The following is a 24,951-nucleotide window of genomic DNA, read 5'->3' as shown; positions in this document are numbered from 1 at the left end:
AGTTGTCCATTTCATCCAGGCTTTCAAACTTTGTTGAGTATAAACTCTTGTAGTAGGATCTGATGATTTTTTTGAATTTCCACAGTTTCTGTTGTTATGTCTCCCTTTTCATTTCTGATTTTATTAATTTGTATACTTTCTCTGTGTCCTCTGTTTAGTCTGGCTAAGGGTTTATCTATCTTTGATTTTATCAAAGAACCAGCTCCTTGTATTGTTGATTCTTTGTATAGTTCTTTTTGTTTCTGTTTGGTTGATTTCAGCCCTGAGCTTATTTCCTGCCATCTACTCCTCTTGGTGTATTTGCTTCTTTTTGTTCTAGATCTTTCAAGTGCACGGTCAAGCTGTTAGTGTAAGCTCTCTCCATTCTCTTTTTGGAGGCACTCAGAACTGAGTTTTCCTCTTAGGATTGCTTTCATTGTGTCCCATAAATTTTGATGTGATGTGTCTTCATTTTCATTAATTGCTAAAAAGTCTGTAATTTCTTTCTTCTTTTCTTCCTTGACCAAGCTATCATTGAGACGAGCATTTTTCAAAGTCCATATGTATGTGTGTTTCCCGTTGTTTTTGTTTGAGCTTAAGACCAACCTTAGGCCATGGTGATCTGATAAGGTACATGGAATAATTTCAATATTTCTGTATCTGTTGAGGCCTGGTTTTGTGACCAATTATATGGTCAATTTTGGAGAAGGTACCATGAGGTGCTGAGAAAAAGGTATATTCTTTTGCTTTAGGGTGGAATGTTCTATAAATATCTGTTAGATCCATTTGGTCCATAACATCAGTTAGTTTCACTGTATCTTTGTTTCTGATTCCATGATTTGTCCATTTTTGAGAGTGGTGTGTTGAAAATTCCCACTATTATTGTGTGGGGTGTAATGTGTTCTTTGAGATTTAATAAAGTTTCTTTTATAAATGTGGGTGCCCTTGTATTTGGAACGTAGATGTTCAGAATTGAAAGTTTATCCTGGTAGACTTTTCCTTTGACCAGTATGAAGTGTCCTTACCTTTTTTGACAACTTTTGGTTGAAAGTCAATTTTCTCCAATATAAGAATGGCCGCTCCAGCTTGTTTCTTGGGACCATTTGTTTGGAAAATTGTTTTCCAAGCTTTGACTCTTAAATAGTGACTATCTTTGACACTGAGGTGGGTTTCTTGTATGTAACAAAACATTGTGTCCTGTTTACATATCCAGTTTCTTAGTCTATGTCTTTTTATAGGGGGATTGAGACCATTGATATTAAGAGATATTAAGGAAAAGTGATTGTTGCTTACTGTTATTTTCTTAAAGGTGAAATTGGGGTTATGTAGCTATCTTCTATTGGGTTTGTTGAGAGATTACCTTATTGATTTTTCTACAGTGTGATTTCTAGCCTTTGTTGGTATTTTTCACCCATTATCCTTTGCAGAGCTGGAAAGATACTGTATAAATTTGCTTTTGTCATGGAATGTCTTGTTTTCACCATCTATGGTAATTGAAAATTTGGCTGGGTATAGTAGTCTGGGCTGACATTTGTGTTCTCTTAGTCTCTGTATGACATCTGCCCAGGATCTTCTGGCTTTCATAGTCTCTGGTGAGAAGTCTGGTGTAATTCTGATAGGTCTGCCTTTATATGTTAGTTGACCTTTTCCTCTTACTGTTTTTAATATTCTTTGTTTAGTGCATTTGGTGTTTTGATTATGTGACAGGAAGTATTTATGCTCTGGTCCAATCTGTTTGGAGTTCTGTAGGCTTCTTGTATGTTCATGGGCATCTCTTTCTTTATGTTAGTGAAGTTTTCATCTATAATTTTGGTGAAGATATTTATTGGGCCTCTAAGAAATAAATCCTCACTTTCTTCTATACCTATAATCCTCAGGTTTGGTCTTCTCATTGTGTCCTGGATTTCCTGGATGTTTTGGTTGCAAGTTTTTTGCATTTTGCATTTTCTTTGACTGTTGAGTTAATGTTTTCTATGGAATCATCAGCATCTGAGATTCTTTCTTCTACCTCTTGTATTCTGTTGTTGCTGCTTACATCTATGACTCCTGAATTCTTTCCAAGGTTTCCTGTCTTCAGAGATATCTCACTTTGTGATTTCTTTATTGTTTCTATTTCCATATTTAGATCCTGGATAGTTTTGTTCAGTTCTGTCACTTGTTTGTTTGTGTTTTCCTGTAGTTCTTTAAGAAATTATTATGTTTCCTCTTTCATGACTTCTGCCTGTTGATCTATGTTCTCCTGTGTTTCTTTTAGGGATTTTTGTGTTTCCTCTTTAAAGGCTTCTACCTTTTGATCCATATTCTCTTGCATTGCTTTAAAGGATTTTTGTGCTTCCTCTTTAATGGCCTCTACCTGCTGATCCATGTTCTCCTGTATTTCTTTAAGGGAGTTATTGATGTCCTTCTTGAAGTCCTCCATCAGCAACATGAGATGTGATTTTAAATCTAGCTCTTGCTTTTCTGATGTGATAGAATATCCAGGATTTGCTGTTGTGGGAAAACTGTGTTCTGATGGTGCCATGTCACCTTAGTATCTGTTGGTAATGAACTTGTGTTTGCTTTTGGCCATCTCTTTATTTCTGGTGTTAGCTGGACTTACTGTCGCTATCTTCTCTGTCCTGCAGGCCTGTTTTTCTGTACTCCTGGGATTCTTTTTTCTGTCCAATGCCCTGCAAACAGCTGATTCTCCAGGAAGTATCAGGTGGTAGGGTCTCCCCTCTGGCAGAGTTGGCAAGAGTCGAATGCCCTACAGGCTGCTAGTTCTCAAAAGATATACTGCTAATGGATCTTGAATGCCCTGTTGATGCTGATTCTGGAATGCCCCACTTCTGCCTGTTCTCAAATGACCTGCTCCTGCCAATTCAAATGCCTTGCTCCTGTCAGTTCTCTAGAGAGTATCAGGGAGTAGAATCCTCTCCGTGCCAGAGGTAACACAGGTCTACTACATCTGAGGGGAAGGGGAAGTGATGGGGGAGTAGGGAGGCATAGAAAGGGGTTAAGAAGAGTGAAGATCTGGAGGTTGCTGGGTAGTGAGTCCCAGAGCAGTGCCTCTCTGAGCCTCTAGGGGTGGGCTGTGTTTCTTACCTGATAATCTGCTCCTGTTGGTTCTCTAGAGAGTATCAGGAAGCAGGGTCCTCTGCATGCCAGATGTGGTGCAGGTCTACCGGGATTGAACTTTTAATACGTAAAGACTTCAGGACTTTTAAATTTATTTAGACCTTGGGGATAATAAGAAAGTAAGGGTTGAGGCTTAGTAGTGATGTGTTTGTATGTCAAGTTAACAAGGGTTCAATTGTACTGACTGGTTTTGTGTGCCAACTTGACACAGGCTGGCGTTATCACAGAGAAAGGAGCTTCAGTTGGGGAAGTGCCTCCATGAGATCCAGCTGTGGGCATTTTCTCAATTAGTGATGAGGGGGAGGGCCCATTGTGGGTGGTACCATCCATGGGCTGGTAGTCTTGGGTTCTATAAGAGAGCAGGCTGAGCAAGCCAGGGAAGCAAGCCAACATCCCTCCATGGCTTCTGCATCAGCTCCTGCTTCCTGACCTGCTTGACTTTTGGTCCTGACTTTCTTTAGTGATGAACAGCAGTGTGGAAGTATAAGCTGAATAAACCCTTTTCTCTCCAATTTGCTTCTGGATCATGATGTTTGTGCAGGAGTAGAATGCCTGACTAAGACAATGCTCTTTTTTGCAAATGACCCAAGTTGGGTAGGGTAGTCAATCATTTCTTTCCTACTTTGATGTAGGTGTCCCTCTCTATATATTTCTATTCTTCTGCAATAGGGGAGGAGCCACTTACAGGGCAGGAGAGTCATGGCAGCTTCCTTACTCATGACTTAGAGACAGTGTTCATGAAAACAAAGATCCTCACAGTATGCCCATACAGAAAAATCCTCCAGCTTCTTCAAGGTACTGGGCATTCAGAGACTGGCTGGCTTGGGTCAAAAAAGGTATTATGTGTAGCTACTTGTCTTTATAAATAGCCCTGTCAGCTTGTTTAGGCCTCGTGAGCTCCTGACTGATCTCAGCTTGGCTGTGCCTCCAATAGTTAAACAATGGGATGGTACTATACCTCCTTAGGAGCCCAAGGCTCAGGACTTCTAGCATGCTTGCTATTCTTGATCTACTCATTGCCAAGCCTACGCCTATATGCCATAGATGTGTTATCACTGACTCAAAATTCCTTTTGACATGTGTCACCTGCAATACTCCATATCATGCTGTATAAAGTCCTGTTCTTGGGTACACTGGACCTGCAGCTCTCTGTTCCAGACTTCACCATAAACACACTAGATTGTATCCATGTGGCTTGTTCCATACTTGTGTCTGCATTCTGGCTATCTCTAGGGAAAACAACATACTACTAGTCATAAATTCCCCCAACAGCCAGAGTTAGCCACTCAGCCTTAGTCATTGATTCAGGCTCCTTCCTGTGCCCTGAAGCTCTGTCCAGTAGAGCTCTCTCAGTAGGATATTTCCCTTTACTCACACTGTCCTAAATCCCATGCTGAGAACAAGTCCATTTCAGTGGTATTCTGAGTCTAGCATTTCACTTAGATTCTTTTTCTAAAGTTGGGAGTTACAAACAGAAGATTTTTCAGTGAATTCCTGTACATAAATAAATGTACTCTATTATCAGGAGTAAAATTTTCCACAAGATCAAAGAAGCTTCCTTTCAAAGGGGAGCTGTGGTTATGATCCACCCATAACAGTGTCCTGGGAAGGACAAGAGGAGGGAACTTTCCAATATCATTGGCTTAAATTAAAACTATGAAAGTCTGCAATTTTACCTGAATATAGTAAAACTAAGATAATCTGGCCAAGAAGAGTAAAACATTTAATTGTGATTGGCTAATTAAATGTGATTGTGTTATCATTTCATAGCAGTGACAAAATAACTGAGATAAATTGACTTAAAAAATGCAAAGCTTATTTGGCACATGGCTTTTGCAGTTTGAATACATGATCTGCCAGTTCTACTGCCAGTGGCCTGGCAGAACCTCATGTAGTGGAACATATGGAAGGACTAATGTGCAACTCATAGTGACAGGGAAGTGAAAAAAGAGAAGTAACCTGGAGTCCCAATGTCTCCTTGGAGGATTTTACCTAATGGCTCAATTTACTTGAACTAGAGAAACATAGGTTCGGTGTAATGACTTTTGGGTGATTCAAGGTCTAAACTGTGGCAGAGATAGTAAAAATATCATTAAGAAAGAAGAAAAGATCTAAGTCATCATTCAGTGGAGTGGGTAAAATCTTCCTAGACAATAGAAATGACCGTTATTCAAGATTCATAGTCTGGGCCCTAATTAGAAAATGTGTAGCTTCTCTGCTGAGAGGAAATGGCTATGCTGAATGCTTCTTAGAGAAATAGCTGGGGAATGCTTTGTCTCTTAGATGAAAGAGGAGATTTACTGAGTAATGAAGAGCACTAGCAGGAGAGACACAGAATACACTGGAACCCTGATAATACAGAGCATGAGAGCTTCTTAGGTGCACAGAGACTTGGATATGACTTAAACTATCACCTTTCTTCCATCTTAAATATATGAGTGATGAAGTACTTTCATATCATTAATCATTTTATGTGGTGATTATTACAAAGGGCCTTACCATAGAATGTTCTCTCAAGCTATCACACTCACATTTAGGCTGGGAAGCTGAGTCCCAGAGAAGAAATTTCATTGATTGATGTCACCTTGGCTTTATGGGTAGTTAAATATTACCCCACTGATATGCCCAGTGTGGTGAATATCCACTGTCAGGTAGACCCCAGTGTCAGGAAAACCTCTACATTGTTTATATGATCCAATGACATTTACCCAAGCAGCAGCTAAGGATGACCAACACTCCTGAGCACCTTTGGGGATACTGACATGATGATTCTCCTTAGAGGACATGAAATCTAAATTAAAATCTAAAAAAAGAAGAAAATTCTCCTTTTTCTTTGTTGTACTTCTCTTTGCACAGGCAAACATTGGCAGTACTCATGTTTGCATTTCTAAAAAGCAGTGTGGAGGACTTCCTTGGACATAAGCACAAAATGCTGACAAGAATTTCTTCCCCGAGGACTATGCACTCCTAGTTCTTTGAACTGTCCCCAGTCTGGCATCTGGCTTCTTCTAGCTCAAGCCGCCTTGGGAGAATTGAAATAATGGTAAGGCAGATTTAACGTTTTAATAAATATCTAATCCTAGAAGAGATCTGGAATTCTTTCTAAAAGTCACGATTCTAAATATAGAAAGGATTGCATGTACAACCCCCCTCTACAACCTGGAAAGGAGAGCAAAGCGCATGTTATGCAGTAAGGGGGTGGATGATACACTGTAGCACCTACTCAATGGAGTCAGCTGAACATCCTGAGGGGAGCTGAGGGGGATGCACAGCCCAGACCTGCCCAGCCCCTTCATCACTCTGTAGAGAATGCACTGGTATGTGGCCATCCTAACACGGGTCATATTACTTAAAAAGAAAGAATAGATTAATTGGCGTGCTCTCTCCCAGAAGTTTTGCTAGTATTTGCCAAATGCCAATAGGCACTCAAATGAAAGTGAAGTTACTATATGGCAATTGTCGACGATGTTTTCTAAAGTCACAATCCGTTTGTCACTATAAAACACATAGTGGTTATAGTAGAGTAGTATATCCTTTTGAGTATTTTATGCATAATTACTGTATTTACCTCACTTTTTTTTAAATATTCAAGAAGTTTAATATAAGATTTATATCATGTCCACTTCAAACAATTTAGGAGATGTTGCTTCAGATATCACTGCCCTGGTTTGTTTTCTTTCTTTCTTTTTTTTTTTTATTTCATTCGATATATTTTTTTATTTATATTTCAAATGATTTCCCCTTTTCTGGTCCCCACTCCCTAAAAGTCACATCTGCCCCCTTCCCTCCCCCTATTCTCCCACCCACCCCTTCCCACTTCCCTGTTCTGGTTTTGCCTTATACTGCTACACTGAGTCTTTCCAGAACCAGGGGCCACACCTCCATTCTTCTTGTACCTCATTTGATGTGTGGATTATGTTTTGGGTATTCCAGTTTTCCAGGCTAATATCCACTTATTAGTGAGTGCATACCATGATTGATCTTTTGAGACTGGGTTACCTCGCTTAGTATGATGTTCTCCAGCTCCATCCATTTGCCTAAGAATTTCATGAATTCATTGTTTCTAATGGCTGAATAGTATATATATACACCATATTCATGGTATATATATACCACATTTTTTGCATCCATTCTTCTGTTGAGGGGTACCTGGGTTCTTTCCAGCTTCTGGCTAGTATAAATAGGGCTGCTAAGAACATAGTGGAGCACATATCCTTATTACATGCTGGGGAATCCTCTCGGTATATGCCCAGGAGTGGTATAACAGGATCTTTCAGAAGTGAAATGCCCAGTTTTCTGAGAAACCACCAGACTGATTTCCAGAGTGGTTGTACCAATTTGCAATCCCACCAGCAGGGGAGGAGTGTTTCTCTTTTTCCACATCCTCGCCAACACCTGCTGTCTCCTGAGTTTTTAATCTTGGCCATTCTGACTGGTGTGAGGTGAAATCTCAGGGTTGTTTTGATTTGCATTTCCCTGATGACTAATGAAGTTGAGCATTTTTTAAGATGTTTCTCCACCATCTGAAGTTCTACAGGTGAGAATTCTTTGTTTAACTCTGTACCCCATTTTTTAATATGGTTATTTGGTTTTCTGGGGTCTAACTCCTTGAGTTCTTTGTATATATTGGATATTAGCCTTCTATCTGATGTAGGATTGGTGAAGATCTTTTCCTAATTTGTTGGTAACTGATTTGTCCTTTTGATGGTGTCCTTTGCTTTACGGAAACTTTGTAATTTTATGAGGTCCCATTTGTCAATTCTTGATCTTAGAGCATATGCTATTGGTGTTCTGTTCAGGAACTTTCCCCCTGTACCTATGTCCTCAAGGGTCTTCCCCACTTTATTTTCTATTAGCTTCAGAGTGTCTGGCTTTAGGTGGAGGTCCTTAATCCATTTGGATTTGAGCTTAGTACAAGGAGACAAGGATGGATCAATTCGCATTCTTCTGCATGCTGACCTCCAGTTGAACCAGCACCATCTGTTGAAAAGGCTATCTTTTTTCCATTGGATGTTTTCAGCCCCTTTATCGAGGATCAAGTGGCCATAGGTATGTTAGTTCATTTCTGGATCTTCAATCCTGTTCCATTGATCTGCCTGCCTGTCACTGTACCAATACCATGCAGTTTTTAACACTGTTGCTCTGTAGTATTGCTTGAGGTCAGGGATACTGATTCCCCCAGAATTTCTTTTGTTGTTGAGAATAGTTTTAGCTATTTTGTTATACCAGATGAATTTGATAATTGCTCTTTCTAACTCTATGAAGAATTGAGTTGGGATTTTGATGGGTATTGCGTTGAATTTGTATATTGCTTTTGGCAAAATGGCCATTTTAACTATATTAATCCTGCTGATCCATGAGCATGGGAGGTTTTTCCATTTTTTGAGGTCTTCTTCCATTTCCTTCTTCAGAGTCTTGAAGTTCTTGTCATACAGATCTTTCACATGTTTGGTAAGAGTCACCCCAAGGTACTTTATACTGTTTGTGGCTATTGTGAAGGGTGTCATTTCCCTAATTTCTTTCTCAGCCTGCTTATCCTTTGAGTATAGGAAGGCTACTGATTTGCTTGAGTTGATTTTATAACCAGCCACTTTGCTGAAGTTGTTTATCAGCTGTAGGTGTTCTCTAGTGGAGTTTTTTGGGTCGCTTAGGTAGACTATCATATCATCTGCAAATAATGATAGTTTGACTTCTTCCTTTCCAATTTGTATCCCTTTGACCTCCTTATGTTGTCCAATTGCTTGAGCAAGTACCTCAAGTACAATATTGAAAAGATAAGGAACCTCCATCTCCCCATATGAGCTCCTCCCATGTCCTTCCCACACCTCTTATTCTTGTCTTTTTCTTCTATAATTATTATATAATAATTAGAAAACTTCCTAAGATGATTAAGTGTTGCTCATATGTACATGTTTTAGGGATGACTACTTGTGATAGGAAAGACTATCAGTGGGTCATCCTTGAGAGAACTGATTCTCCTTCTCTTTGCAGGTATTGATTACCTATAGTTCTTCATCTAGAGATGGGACTTCATAAAACTTCCCTCATCCACATTGCCATGTCTACTGATGTCTATATCTTGTTTACACAATTGCATTATTGAAATTCCATGGGTGCAGTATCCTACTTATTCTAGAAGACACTATCTTACTGTAGGCATCCTAGTCCTCTGATTCTTATAATCTCCTCTCCTTCAACAATGTTCATTAAGCTGTAGGTATAAGAGTTGGATTGTAAATCCACCAGTTGTGGATATGAGAATGAGTATTTTAAATATAGTGATAAATTGTATTAGTAAAACTGCAGTAGTAGGTTCTTCTCCAGGCACATGGGGTTGGCTAGATAATAGTACCAGACTTAAATTCTACTCTGTTGAGTGGGCTTTAAGTCCAAACAAACAAACCTTGGTTATTGTCTTAGTTACTTTTCTGTGGTTGTTAAAAGATTCCAGGGACAAAGAACCTTATAAAACAAAGCATTTCTTTGGACACTTACAGTTCCATAGGGACCATGACAATCATGGCAGGGAGAATGGCACCAGGTAGATAGGCATGGTGCTAGAGGAGTAGTTGGGAGAGATTACATTCTGTTCCAGAAACAGGAGCTAAGTAAGCATGGTATGAACTCTTTACAACTCAAAGCCCAGGTGTAGTGACATACTTCCTCCAACAAGATGACCCCTCCTAATCCTTCCCAAACAGTTCCACACTGAGGACCAAGGACTCAAATATATTATCCTATAGGAGGCATTCTCATTCGCTTCACAGCTCCCATAGGTTTGCTGCCATATTACAATGCAAATTGCATTTAGGTCAATTTCCAAAGTCCCCACAGTCTTTCACAGTCTTCTGACTTTAAAATCCAATTTTTTTTTCTGAGATTCAAGGCAGTCCCTTGTTAATTGTAAACCTCTATAAAATCAAAACAAAATTATCTATGTCCATCATACAATAGCACAGAATACACACCGACATTCTAAAAGGGAATAATGGAGGCACAATGAGGCAATATTGAACCTAAGCAAGATAGAAACCCAGCAGAGAAAACTATAAATTCTATAGCTTAAATCCAACACAAAAATGCTTAGATGGCTCACTACATCAAGCTTTGATTACTGTAACACATTTCTCTCTCTTGGGCTGGTTCTATTCCCTGTATGCAGGTTTTATTGGCAGAAATCCCATGGCCTTGACATTTCCAACATCTTGGCGTGTCTAACAAAGTTCAGAATACACCTTCACAGCCTCCTTCAATCTCTCTGGGACTTTGTGCAGAGATTTCCTGACACCTCTGGCCTTATTGGTTGTCTTTAACAAAAGAGGAGGATTCCACAGTTCCTTTATTCCCTTATATAATTCATAACTCTAGTGTCATAACCCCATGGCCAAAGCTGCCACATCTGGATGCTGATTTTGGGATAGAGAATGGGACTACATCAATATAAGCTTTAATTTGTTGATACTTTCCTTTGTTCTATAAACTTTCTCTTTTTGAAAGTTGGATGCTTAGCTATACAGTGCATTGCCTTGAGTTTACCACTCTCTTTAATTCATTTGTTTTCTCTTTAATCACAGGACATGACTCCAAAATTAAATTTTCTAGTACTCTTTTTCCCCCTACTCTGTATATTTTTTTATTTCTTTTTGCCCTGTTGCTCACTCTCCCTATAGACAGCATAAAAGTGATTACTGATAACCATGTGACACAGTCAATATTAGTGTGCCTTGAAATTTCCTGTGCCAATGAATTTGGCCCCAAATTCTTCAATTTAGCCTCTAGTAGACTGCAAAGAGAAAAAGCAGTCATATTATTTACCACAATTTCACAAATGGTCTCTATTCCAGTTCTTAACATTGTTCCTTTCTGAAACAATTGAGCAGTGCCTCCAGAGTCCACACTGCTCTCAGTACTACCTTCTTACAAACTCTTACACTTACTTGTTACACAAACTCTTACAAGAGTTGCCTGTTAAGTCCCACTTAAAACCATGTACCCAATCAACTGGTCCAAAGTTCCAGAGTCACCAAATTCCTCCAAAACATAGAAATGATCCACTTGTTGTACCAACTTTTGTTTCAATTACTTTTCTTTTCTGTGTAGAGACATCATGATCAAGACTATTCATAAATGAAAGCATTTAACTGGTAACTTACAGTCAGGTAGTCATGGTGCTGGCTTTAAAAGTAACTGGGCACTTACATTCTAATCTACAAACAGAATAGAGATGATGTTGGAAGGAGGAATGGAGGGTGAGAGCTAAAGTGAGAGCAAGAGTGAACAAATTAACTGGGCATTGTATGGGATTTTGAAACCTTAAAGCCCACACCTGGTAACACACCGGCTCCTTTAAGGCCACAGCTCTTATTACTTCCAAACAGCTCCACAAAGTATTAAAACATATGAACATATGGGGGGCATTCTCATTCAAATACCATAGTTATCACAAGATGAAGGTGTCACTGTTGCACCATTGGTTATAGCCTGCCAGGCTGATTATTGTTTTGTTTCATGGTCTTTACAGCTGCATAGGACCACTGATGACTTTTCTCTCTTGGCAACTTGAATAGCTCCTCTGCTGTTATGAGAACTAGTGTTCAGGCAGAGGCTTCCAGGTCAGCTGCAGCTTCATTCCAAGAAGTCCTGTGTCATCATCAACAGGGTTTTATCATCAAGTTCTACAAGGTAACCAAGGGCAACAGCTTATACCATATGAAAAGTCTCTTATTCCCACCCCTCCAATTTTGATGGACAATACAAAGGAAGGTTTCTGTGCCTGGTATTGGGGTTTTCCCCAAGTATTCCATGGCTCTTGGCATTATCACCTTCTATGAAGTAATAGAACATGATATTTTTTCTTCCATTTTAACTCTGAGTAATACATTTCTAATAATTAAGTATTTGAATCTAATAGAAGAAAAAGTGGGGAAGAGTCTTGAGCATATTGCCACAGGGGGAAAGTTCCTGAACAGAACACCAATGGCTTATGCTGTAAGATCAAGAATTGACAAATGGGCCCTCACAAAATTATAAAGCTTCTGTAAGACAAAGGGCACTGTCAATAGGACAAAAAGGCAACCAACAGATTGGGAAAAGATTTTTACCAACTCTACATCTGACAGAGAGATAATATCCAATATATACAAAAAAATCAAGAAGTTAGACTCCAGAGAACCAAATAACCCTATTAAAAATGGAGTACAGAGCTAAACAGAATTCTCAATTGAGGAATACCAAATGGCTGAGAAGTACCTAAAGAAATTTTCAACATTCTTAATCATCAGGGAAATGCAAATCAAAACAACCCTGAGAGTCCACCTTACACCAGTCAGAATGGCTAAGTTCAAAAACTTAGTGGACAGCACATGCTGGCTATGATGTGGAGAAGGGGGAACACTTCTTCACTGCTGGTGGGGTTGCAAGCTGGTACAACTACTCTGGAAATCAGTTTGGTGGTTCTTCAGAAAATTAGAAATACCTAAGGACCCAGCTATACCAATCCTGGGCATATACCCAGAAGATGCTCCAACATGGAATAAGGAAACATGATCTACTATGTTCATAGCAGCCTTATTTATAATAGCCAGAAGCTGGAAAGAACCCAGATGTCCTTCAACAGAGGAATGGATACAGAAAATGTGGTAGATTTACACAATGGAGTACTACTCAGCTATTAAAAACAATGGCATTGTGAAAGTCTTAGGCAAATGGATGGAACTAGAAAGTATCATCCTGACTGAGGTAACCCAATCACAAAAGAACACACATGATATGCACTCACTGATAAGTGGATATTAGTCCAGAAGTTTGGAATACCTAAGATACAATTTACAGATCACATGAAGCTCAAGAAGAAGGAAGACCAAAGTGTGGATACTTTGGCCCTTCTTAGAAGAGGGAACCAAATATCCATGGAGGAGATACAGAGACAAAGTGTGGAGCAGAGACTGAAGGAAAGGCCATCCAGAGACTGCCCCACCTGGGCATCTATCTCGTACATAGTTACCAAAACCAGAGAGAGACTATTAGAAATGCCAGCAAGTGCTTGCTGACAGGAGCCTGATATTGCTGTCTCCTGAGAGGCCCTGAGAGTACCTGACAAATGCAGAGGGGGATGCTTTTAGCCAACCACTGGACTGAGCACAGGATCCCTCCCCAATGGAAGAGCTAGAGAAAGAACCCAAGGAGCTGAAGGGATTTGCAGCCCCATAGAAGGAACAACCATATGAACTAACCAATACCCCCAGAACTCCCAGGGACTAAACTACCAATCAAAGAGTATACATGGAGGGACCCATGGTTCCAGCTTCATATGTAGCAGAGGATGGCCTTGTTGGACATCAATGAGAGGAGAGGCCCTTGGTACTATGAAGGCTCTTTGCCCCAGTATAGGGGAAGTTCAGGTCAGGGAAGCAGGAGTGGGTGGGTTAGTGAGCAGGGGGAGGGAGTATGGGATAGGGAGGTTTGGGAGGGGAAATAAGAAAAGGAAATATAAATAAAGAAAATAGCTAATAAATATGGACCAAAAAAATCTCTCCATATCTGTTCACTATTTTCCTCTTGAGAGAACCAAGTCCCTTTGTGTTCCTGAGTGATGACTAAATCAGAATGAAATTATCCTCATTTTGATACTTGATATTTGAACATTTCCATATGCCCAAGTTCCGTGCTATGATGGGGAATGTGGTAAAACATGGTGTCTCCTAATGCCTCTGCCCCCAATTTACACCAAAGCCTGAAGCAGACCAAAGGTCCCAGCCCAGCCAACCTTTCATTTCTAGAGCCTGAGGTAAATCCAGGAATGGAACTCCAGGGCCTTGGAATCATGATGCATATTGGTGGATGAGAAGAGACGAGAGACATGGGTTTCTCAACTACATAGCCTGAGTTTCTTGAAGTGAACTGGTCAAAGGAAGAGTCTTAAAGATTCAAAGAGAGCATTATCAAGACAGAAAGGTAACCCAACACACAGACCTCAGCTCCACTTTTCTGGGATAAGTTGGCTGTGGTTGTTAATGTTCAGAAAGTTGTTCTGAAATTCCAGAGTGGGTCTGTTCCAGAAGACACTGGGTGACAGAGTAGGCCAAGAAGCCTTGCTGTCAAGGCCATGGCAGTGAAATGCCAGGGCAGGGTTTGTACCTTGCCTTTCTGCTGTTGGCTACTTCCTCTCTGGGGCCTAGATAATTCAGAGTGAGCCTGGTTCAGATGAGGCAGGGCTAGGGGTCGGCTCCTGTGAGGTTCTCTGTCTCTAGTGGGTTATGCCCATTACAGAGCCTCATTTTTCTCTCTCATCATTCTCTAACGTTTACTTCACTCATCCCAGGAGAGCGGAGCCTGTGGTTTGTGTCTCCCAGTGAGTCTGCCAGGGGAGCCTTCACCACAGTCATGGGAGGTTTTTATGTAACCTGTCTCTACCTCTTTGCCTCATGACATCTGTAGCCTGGCTAGCTCTTTGGTCTCAACCGTAATGTGCTATGCCACCAGTCTGCCACCACCCCAGTTCCTGTCACATGACAGGAAACTAGAGGTCTCTGTATGATCTTTGTCCTAATGAGTACCCTGAGCTTTCAAAATGTGCCTGAGATCACACACACACACACACACACACACACACACACACACATCTCTTCTGGAGCCAGTAAAGACAGCTCAGAGGGAGCACATAGTTAATCTGTACCACTGATCCCAGCAGCAGGAAGGAGGTAGTCATCAGCCCCCAAGGACTCAGATGAGGCTCCGCAGAATCAACCTCAGACTAGGAAAGCCTATGTCACCACAGAGGACACTGCCCATCAAGGGCTAGTCACTAAATGGACCATACTTGGACCCAAGTGACTCAGAACAACCTTTGAGTCATGCCTGAGATGACTCTGCCCTTTCTCCCCCACAAGGTTTGCAAATGTGTTTACCGGTTTACAGGCATAGGTGGGATGTGAGGAGGGAGCTGAGTATGCTGGTGACATCTGTGCAGCATGGGGTCCTAAACTGTGCAGGAAGAAGTTAGAGCAGCCCAGCCAGCAAGAATGGTTGGGGAATGTCAGCAGAGCCCCAGCATGTAGAAAGAGAACAACACCTCAGGGGAGGACAAGGACAACAATTTATAAGAATTGGGTGCAAGAGTGACCTGTGATTGCCCTAGCTCTGAAGTGTCTGAGGACTGGCCTTCATGAACATCTGTACAGGATCAGGGCAAGGAACGGAGGGGATAAACTGAGAAACATTATTTTCTACTTCTGCACACTACTTTACCAAGTCAGCTTTTGGCATTGGTCAGGTACATGATCTTCACATTGTGGGTGTCGGTTGGGCCCTTGTCAAACTTCCCCCAGCCTGCTTGTGAGATCAGCAACATCAGGGCAGGCAACAGAAGTGAGGAGGTGCACCCTAAGAGCTTCAAGGCACAGGATGCCAGGGTTTCCATGGCATCTTGCCAAGAGCTGGTCCCTCAGCACACTACTGCAGGATTCCTGATCTCTCCCTGCAAGGAGTTTTCATAATGTCAGATCCCAAGCTGACTGGAGGAATCAGACATAGAGTGAGAATTAGCTAGGAGTCTCTAGGATGGAAGAGAGTGCAAGAAGACATGCAAGTCACAAGGCAAAACCTGCTGATCTACCAGCGAGTGAATGCATGCATATACATACCCATATGCATATGAAGTCAGTGACATCACTTAAACAGATAGCATTCCTTCAGGTGACCCTTGGCCTATCCAGACACAGCCCCAGGCTGTTAGAGAATGGGCCAGAAGCAGAGAACTGGACTTTTCTCACTCACCACTAGTTCTTTCGAAGAGAACAGAGTGGGTCCCACCTGGGCAGCAGAGCTGCAAAATCCCTTTACATACCCCCATCCCCCAAATGTATAGCAGCACCAGCAACCAGACTGTCTTTGATAAACACGTCAAAATGTTCTCACTAAAGCTGGGGGAAAAGGAAAATAAGATGGGTTGAGAGTTCATGGTCAAATATATTTGGAATATTTTTTTGAATAACAAATTTTAGAATAACCTCAATAGTACATATTTAAGAAATACATCCTAGTGATGTAACCCAGGGAGAACTTGATGGTCGAGACTAACAGTGCACTTGACTTACATGGCAAACCTCAGAGAAATCTCACATGCAGCCTCACAGGAGATAAATGGGCTTCCAGATATTAGGTCAATGTGAAGGAACAAAATACCCCATCCTAAACTTGTTCCTTGTCAGAGAAACTGTAGACCTCTCCAGACAACAATGGCTCCGAATAGCTGTCTATTCCTTAAAAGAACAAGTAAACAATCAAACAACAACAACAACAAAAAAACAGTATCCAGCTATGTCTGTCTACATTTGTAAACAGCCAGGGAAGATAGAAGCCTTCCTATCTGCAGTATCCTGCTCTACCTAGGGAAGGGGATCTTTTAAGGAAAATGATTCTAGGGATCTGACAGATGTCAACACAGGGATGACAATTGAATGTAGGGTTGTTTATTGGGAGATAACAGCTGCCTCCAAAAAGACCTGGTACTTCAAACATCCTTCCCCAACCTGGGTCTTCTTCCCCAAGACCCAGATTCTGTCTCCAAAAGATCTAGAGAGGGAGAAACTACCTTGCGCTTCCTTGAGTCTAATATTACACTAAGTTGTGCATTTTCTCCTCTTTGCCTATTGTCCACTTCTTGCCCAGACTCAAGCTATCCACTATTTAGAGAAAAGACTAATTTAAAACTTACATCTGTACTTTCTTGAGATTGCTTCAGCTTAGTATAGACTGAGATTCAAACATACACCTTTAACAGTGCCAAAATCTGATTCTGAGAGCTAAAGTGCTGCTTTATTTTATCCAATAAGTGGCCAGTGACTTTCGTTGGAATAGGCAGGGAACATGAAAATTCTACCTTGGCTAAAACTCACTTCCACTCTTGGGGCTGACAGTAAGAAGCCAGCTCTGTATCCCCCAGCGGAGAGCCAGAAATGGATCTGAGAAGTGGCAGAGTTGAAAACAATGTAATGGCACAAGATTGAAGTAGTAGTAGGAAGCATATAGCATATTGCTTTGGAAAAGTAATTTCAGTGAATTTACTCCTCTAATTTTGTAGGTAACTGCTAAGCAAAGTTAAAGATTTGGAGTTCTACACAGGTCCTAAAGATATAAGTGATGTATAGTGAGCTACTCCCAGCCCATCAGATCATGCTGAACAATGCAATGGACCAGAAAATAAATCAGTAAAAATCAAAAGAGCAAGAAAGGCCCATTACAGTCCAGAGTGAGAGTAATGAAAGCTCTCTTTCTCCGTTAACTGCATGCAGGAGAAAAGTAAATTTGAAAAGATCAGTGGGGTTTTTGCTCAGGCCCTGCTTCCCTCCTTGTCTGCAGAGCATCCCTGGAACCCTCATCTACCTTATCAGGAGCTGCCTGGTGCTTGCTTACCTGTCCTAGGCCCTCGGTTGGATTCCCAGCAAATCAGAGGTGGGAGGTATGTGCAGGGGGAAGACTAATACACAGAGGTGAATTAGGTCTTTAAGTTGTATTTGTGGTTTTATTATTTTTACTTCAAAAGTACCAGGAAACCTCTGTTCATGGTAACTGACTGTCCTCTGCCACTTGCTTTCTCCCTTTGATTACCCTGCAGGTCTAAACGCCTCTGTGGAGAGTTGCGACTCAGATCATAAAAGTTTATTATACATTTGGTTCATAATAAATCTTGCTGCAGGACTGAGCTAGAGGATAGAGAGTGATAAAAGAATAGTAGAAATAAAACTTTTTAATTAAAATGAGTATAGACATTAAAAGGGGCAGTGGAAAACACAATGGGATCTGTGCCTCCAATGATGTGTTGTTCATCTTTGTAAAAGAACAGACCAATGAACACACGGTACACCATGGATAAACTTCAAAGTCATTATGATAAGTAAGATAAAGCTACTCTCCCAAATGCAAATACTGTCCAATCCCACAGGCAGGAGGAATGGTTGATGCCAGGAACTAGGGGTTAGGGAGCCAGTGTTTGACCCGAACAAGATTTCAGTTTGGAAAGATGAAAGAAGTTCTCTAGAAGAACAGGAGCAATGAATAAGAACCACAGATAAGCTTCCAGTCATGTCCTCTGACACTCGCATGGCCAGTTCTATATGCAATTTTTGAAAAGTTGTTAAGAAGAGTTAATTGGATTGGGGGTTAGCTCACTGATAGAACTTCACCTGGTATAAATGACACCCTGAGATCTACATCAAGCACAAGAAAGAAAATAAAGCAAGGAAGGAAGAAAGGGACAAAGCAAAGAAGGAACAGAGCACAAGTGGCTTCCAAAAGACCCTCATTATAGTAGTAGAAAATAGCATCTTAAAAATGCTAATATGTAGGCATTTTCTATTTTCCACAGTTAATTTTGGTTGTCAACCTCTGGATCTGGACTCTAAGAGGCCTATGGGCACACCTGTGAGGGATTTTTCTTTATTATATTAGATGAATGGGAAGATCCACCCTAAGAGTGAGTGACATCCTAGCCATAAGGAGGTCTGGAGGAAAAGCTCTTTCATTCTGTCTGCCTTCATCCCACTGGAAAATATTTTACTTACTGTGGCTACTGCTGCCTTTGCTACTGCTACTGTTGCTTTTGAAGCTGTTGCTACTGTTGCTGTTTCTCCTATTGCTGTTGCTGATGGTGTTGTTGTTGATGGTGCTGTTGCTACTGCTGCTGATTCTCCTATTGCTGTTGCTACTGAAACTGTTATTGATGGTGCTGTTGCTACTGCTGCTGTTTCAATTTTCACCAACACCAGAAGCTGGCTTCTTCTAGCTTCTAATGTGAAGCAATGGCCAGCAGCTTTTCTAAGCCTTCAGTGGGACATGTAAGTCACAGATGGAGCAGAGATAGGGTGCTCAGTATCTCCAGTATGATACAGATATTATTGGACTACTCAGACTCTATCATGTAAACCAGTCTAATAAATCACTTGTGAATATCTACTAGTTCTATCTGTTCTGTTAATCTAGAGACTCCTAACCTAATTTAATATTATTAACCTAAATTAATATTATTGAATATTATTAAAATTAGAACACTATTAGAATTAGAACTGATACTATAATGATCCTTTCTTTATTTCTTCCCACAAATAGTCAGTGGGCTGTAAACAAAGGCAGAATATTAATTTATGCTGCTTAACAGGAGGTAATAGACTAAGAAGCAAGGACTGGGTGTCAGGTCCTGATTCTCATGATCTGGTGATGAAGCTAAAGCATACACAGTTTGCTAAGTCCCTACATTCCCCTGAGAACATGGCCAGAAGCTTTGTGTCCCAAAAGTCCTGCAGACACTCCTGCCTCTATAATCACACTTTTCTCTCCATGTCCTGAGAACGCATGGTATGTGGAATGACACTGATTTGTTTTCTCCAGATTTGATGGTAGCTTAAGATAAAATACATTTTCTTTTTACCCCCTGGGTCTAACCACCTCAGCTTTCCGTTTTTGTTTCAGAAGAAATGAAAAGCCCAGACTTCAGTGGCAATCTGTGTTTATTAAGCAATCTCACCCAAGGTCCCACACCACCACTAGCAGCAATCGGTTTCCAGTAAGAAATCTCTCACCAAAGGTTCTACATAACCCACATAACAAAAGGCCAAGATCTATCAATTCTGCCATGACTTCGCCTGGCTCCCTCTCCTTCACTTCTTTCTATTTATCTACTTCTTATGGAAGCCCTCCTTTTAATTCTCCCACTTTTTCTCTCCCTCCCTCCTGCAGTTCTTTCATTTTTCCTCCAGCATGCATCTAAGATGCCCAATGCCCACGGCCCCCATACTACAATATCCTTAGTTTGTATTTAGCTCTCCCATACTGAACCCATCTGTGCTACAGTGTGTTTCTCCTGGCACTGTGGAACAGTGGCTGCACCTTGCATCCGCCCTATCCTGGAGAGACAGCAAACTTCCAGGGAACAACAGGTCAGCCAAGAGCATGCATTTTTAAATGCTTCTTTAGAAAGCAAAGCAGTTGCAGTTAGCCAGATAGCAGATCAGAGCTAAAAACACAGCTTCTGCCCTATTTGTTTCCTCTACCCTATGTTCATTTGGATTGATGGGATTTATTCCAGAGGAGGTACGTGAAGAAGGCTGTGTGTATCTGTAGAATTTGGGGGTCACTGAGGGCCCACATTTCATACATTATAAATGAACTACAAAGCTGGAGGCAGCTGAAGGGGAAGGAAATGCAAGCAGTTCAATGAAAAATTTAAAATAAAGTAAACCCAAGGACTTAAACATCTTTCATGGGCAATGACAAAAAGCATACATGGATAGTTTCGGGATTCCAGTCTATCACGAAGTCAAGTAAGAGACAGAGAAAGAGAGATGCAAGAGATAGAACCCAGGGCCTTATATGTCCTGCTCTGCAGATATCCCACCACTGAGTTTTACCAGCAGCCCCAAGCCTGGGTAAAGCTGTGTGTGGATGCACCATGCCACCCCTCCCACGTGGGCAAAGGCTGCCGCATCTCACAGGCAGAGCAATACCTACACCCATAAAGCCTAAAGGATTCATTATTCGACTCGCCAGAGGAGACCACTGATAACTTCCTGTGGGAGCCACAGGGCTACTCTTTCACATTCCCGCAGAGCACAAACTCCATGAAGGAAATTGGTCTCTGGTGTACCCAGAGAAATGTCTCAGACAACCATAAAAACATGTCCATAAATAACACTGGGCACATAAACATACACATATGGATTATTGACTTATAACCCCATACCAGAAATACACGCAAGATTCTGCAGATTTTAGCTGATATGATACTCCCTAAGGAAAAAATGTGCATTTTAAGAGGGATGGGTAGAGGCAGTATTTCTAGCTGACTCACGGAATTCTCTCTCTGACACAACCAGATGATGACATACAAGTGAAAGCCATACCTTCCCACTGCAGCTGCAGTTACCTAAGTCGCTGTGTCAGCCAACAAGCTTCAGTTGGCCCTGCAGCCAGAGCTTGGAATTCGCACCCACAGAGCACAGGGGATTTACCATCCCATATGTTTTGGGTTTGTTTGAAAGAGACAAAGACAATAAACAAGAACAGTGGGAGGGGAAGAAAACAGGGAAGACTGAGGAAAAGAATAATAAACCAGTCAAACCCCTGAAGTAGTGCATGTCTCTCTTGGGGCTGGATTTCCCCTCTCTCACTGGGCATACATGCCCCTGACATCAGGCCCATTGTGTGGAGACCAAGCTAATTCTGGTATCGAAACTTGCTCTAGAAACTCTTTTCTTGTTGCCACAAGAAGCAAATTCACTTTAAATACAAGTAAGCTGGCACCAGAGTAATGTAATGCTGTCCTCCTCACACAGCAAAGGTAAACGTACACCACCCTAGGGTTGTTTGGTTACAACAATTTGGATGTGTTTATCGCTAATCATTCTTTTGTCAAAATTTAAACAAGGTTTGACTTCTTCTTGTATGCGTACTGCTTTCCCAAGCCCAGGCCTGAGCTTTATCCTATGTGAAAGCCTTTCCCTCTAAAGTAGAACTAGCTGCGACCAGGCATATCTACCTCAGAGTGAAATCGCACAGGGACACAGCAGCTGTCCATTAGGCATGGAATATTTGCAAAGCCATTTATAAAAATAGCTTCCCTTTCACTTCGGATAAAAGGAGCAATATCCCCTTTATCTGTTCAGGGTAAAAGTGGAGAGCTGACATCTAGGATTGTGCCACATATTTATTTTTTGCCATTCGCATAGGCATGTCTATGAACGATTATCTTCATTACATGACTTGATGTGAAAAGATCCACCATGAAGGGAGGCATCACGATTCCCTGGATGTGGGTCCTGAACTCCACATAAAGGAGACTGGGAGCAGAACCCAAATGAAGAAGCATTTGCTTACCCCACGATGGACTGCGCCCTCAACAGGCAAGCCAAATAAACCCTTCTCCTTGAAATTGCCTTAGTCAGAATGTTTTATCATAGAGAGTGATAAATACAAATGCAATACTCATACAAACGCTGGCCTATTTGGATTTCGCACTAAGGAAAAAGTAAGAGAAGAAGTGTATTTCAGAAACAAAAGCCCTTAATTCTCGGGTGAATTTATACACAGTTCAACCAACATGAAGTTAGAGCCTTTTCATTTGTTGCTCAGATGAGCTGAGACCAGCACTGTCTGTAGGAATAGGATGAGCCATGAGCCCCCTGATGCCATCCAACGAGGAATCAGAGTGCACCTCAGTGAGAAGGGACAGACAGGGGTAAGATTCAATGGACAAGGAAACCTCTCACAATCGAATGCGAAGTAAATCCATACATCAAAATGTCATCATGCAAAGTTTAAAAAAAAAATCTTAATTTTTTAGAGTAGGCAAATGCTGGGGTTCTTCTCATCTAAATATGAATGCAGAAAGGAATCTGCAGAGCCCAGGTTAAATGCTGAAAGAACAAACATCCCACGACGACGATTCCACCAGAATCAAAAGAAGAATAAAATCACTTCCAAAGAAAGCAAATTTTTCTTCATGGATTACTGCTAAGATTTAACAGGAAGCAAACAATAACAAAAGGTAGCTTGGAACTTCTGATAAACAATGAAGAATATGAGAGGATATAAGCCTTAAGGTACAGCAAGTGGATATTCCATCTTTTAATAAGCTTTGCAAGTGATATTTGCTGCCTGAGTCATAATACTACCTGGTGTGATGCTTAATGCACATGCAGCGAATGCCTGAGATAATTACATTCAAAGTGGAGGATGAGTGCTGGGAACCGCAGCAGTGGGGCTTGTACTATGTGTTCCATGCAGAAAACACACGGAGAGCTAGAAACTAATAGTGCGATTCCTAGAAGAACTGACACGAAAGCCAGCAAAACAAATAATTCAACACGGAACCCTTAAAGGGGTTCAGTAACCCTTGGGAAAACAAGTAAATAGAAGCAGAAGTGTGTAGCAGAGTAAAGAGAAGGGCTAACACATTATCAAGTCTCTTGATTGTCAATAGGGCAGAACACCAAAAAAAAAAAAAAAAAAAACCCACACATACATGTAAAAGAAACTTATCCAATTGATTCTTTTCTCTTCTTCCTCCTCTTCCTCTTCTTTTTCCTCTTCTTTAACTTCCCCTTCCTCCTCTTCCTCTTCTTCCCCCTCCTTCCTCTTCTGAAGGTCACTATGTAGCCCTTGCTATCCTGGAATTCACTATGTCGACCAGGCTGGCTTGAAACTCAGAGATCACTCTGTGTCTGCCTCCTGAGTGTTGGGATTTAGCTGGCCTAACTGTATATTTCTATAAGAACTTTATTTCAAATTGAGCATACACAGATAAAAATTAAAACTTTGGACACATGCCACAGCTATACTGTTTTTAGGAAACATGGAGGAGTTTCTATATAAGGATCTCATTAAACAGACTATAGACAAAAATTTACCAGGGACACAGTGGAAAACTAAAGCACAATCAAACACTCATTCCAGGAGGAAAATAATAATCTCAAATAAATTTGTCCCCAATAAAAGAGTGTCGAATACATGACCCTGAACTAATAGGCTTGAAGCACAAGTGTACAGATTTGTGCTGTGATTATGAACTCAACATACCCGAGTCACTGAAACAACTGTCAGGTAAAGAGCCAAGACTACAGACAAATAACCAATTCGGTTGAGCAAGAGCATGGACTGCAGTACAGAGAAACTACTCCGTCAGCCTATGTTTAACCCCAGTAAAATATTCACCAAGTCACTGAACAGGTGAATTATAAAACATACCTACGACATCTTAAAGAAAATTGAAGCAATCAAATTTGTTCTTTGAACATAATGAAATTAAAAGAGATAAAAAGAGTCAATGGGGGGAAAACTCCACCCATAGAGAAATTAATGTACTTTTGAATAAGTCAGTTAATAGGATCCTTTGAATGGAATGTCTAATTGTGGTGCTGGGAATTGATCGAGGGTCTGTGCTGCTGCTATGTTCTCACACCAGTCCTGAAAGGAAAATGTCTAGAAACCAATGTGTGTGGGGTGGTGGTGGTGGAAGCAAAACATGTCTCAGTGTATGATGGGCAGCCAGGCAAAACAGTGCCGGGTGGGTGGGAACCGCACTGAATGCTTTATCTTAAAAGAGAGGAAATGCCTCAAATTAATAAACTGTCCCGTCTTGTAAAAGAAAAGCAAAATAAAATCAGAGCAAGGAAATAAAAAAATAGCAGACAGAATTTAATGAAACAAAATAGTAAAATAATAGAAACTTAAAAGTAACCAGTTGTGTTCCAGGAAAAACAAGGAACGGCCTCAGGCAAGCATGAGAAGGAGAGGAGGAACAGGGTCCTGACATCAGGACTAGAACAGAGGCAACATATCACTGTGTCATATTTGGACAGCAGACCTCAACCTCGTAGGTCGCAATCTTCTTAGGCGGCTAAACGATCTTCTCACAAGGGTCTCATGTAAAATATTATATCAGATATTTACATTAAGATTCATAACAGTAGGAAAGTTATAGTTATGAAGTAGTGATGAAAATAATTTTATGGTTGGGATCATCACAACTTGAGACCTGTGTTAAAGGGTCACAGCATCAGGGAGCTTAAAATCCACTGGCATTAGGAGAATTGTGATAGAGCTGGAAAAAATTCAAACACACTTGCCAACCTAAATTTTCCCCAAAGGCCGTGGGCTAAAGCTTTTGTCACCAGTCTAGGAACTATAGACAGGTAGTGAAACCTGTAAGAGGTGCGGCCACCTCTTCTCCTGGGGAAGAAATTTGGGTCACAGGAAACATGCTTTGAAATAACTGTGGGTTCTCTTCTTTCTGTGCCTCTCAGCTGTTTTTACAGCACTTGGACGCTTACTATAATTAATGTACTCTCAGCTGCAACCCCCACA

The 24,951-nt window shown here is 41.1% G+C and overlaps 1 protein-coding gene across 1 annotated transcript in view; it reads right to left on the bottom strand.

Annotated features, from left to right (window-relative positions):
- Positions 1 to 24,951, bottom strand: part of Gabrg3 (gamma-aminobutyric acid type A receptor subunit gamma3) — a 670,721-nt gene that overhangs the window by 412,489 nt on the left and 233,281 nt on the right. The gene's annotated exons all lie outside the window — the stretch shown is intronic.

The sequence above is a fragment of the Apodemus sylvaticus genome, chromosome 1, assembly GCF_947179515.1.
Source record: "Apodemus sylvaticus chromosome 1, mApoSyl1.1, whole genome shotgun sequence".
Lineage (NCBI taxonomy): Eukaryota > Metazoa > Chordata > Mammalia > Rodentia > Muridae > Apodemus > Apodemus sylvaticus.
The sequence above is the reverse complement of the archived record's forward strand: the minus strand, read 5'-3'. Positions and strand labels throughout refer to the sequence as shown.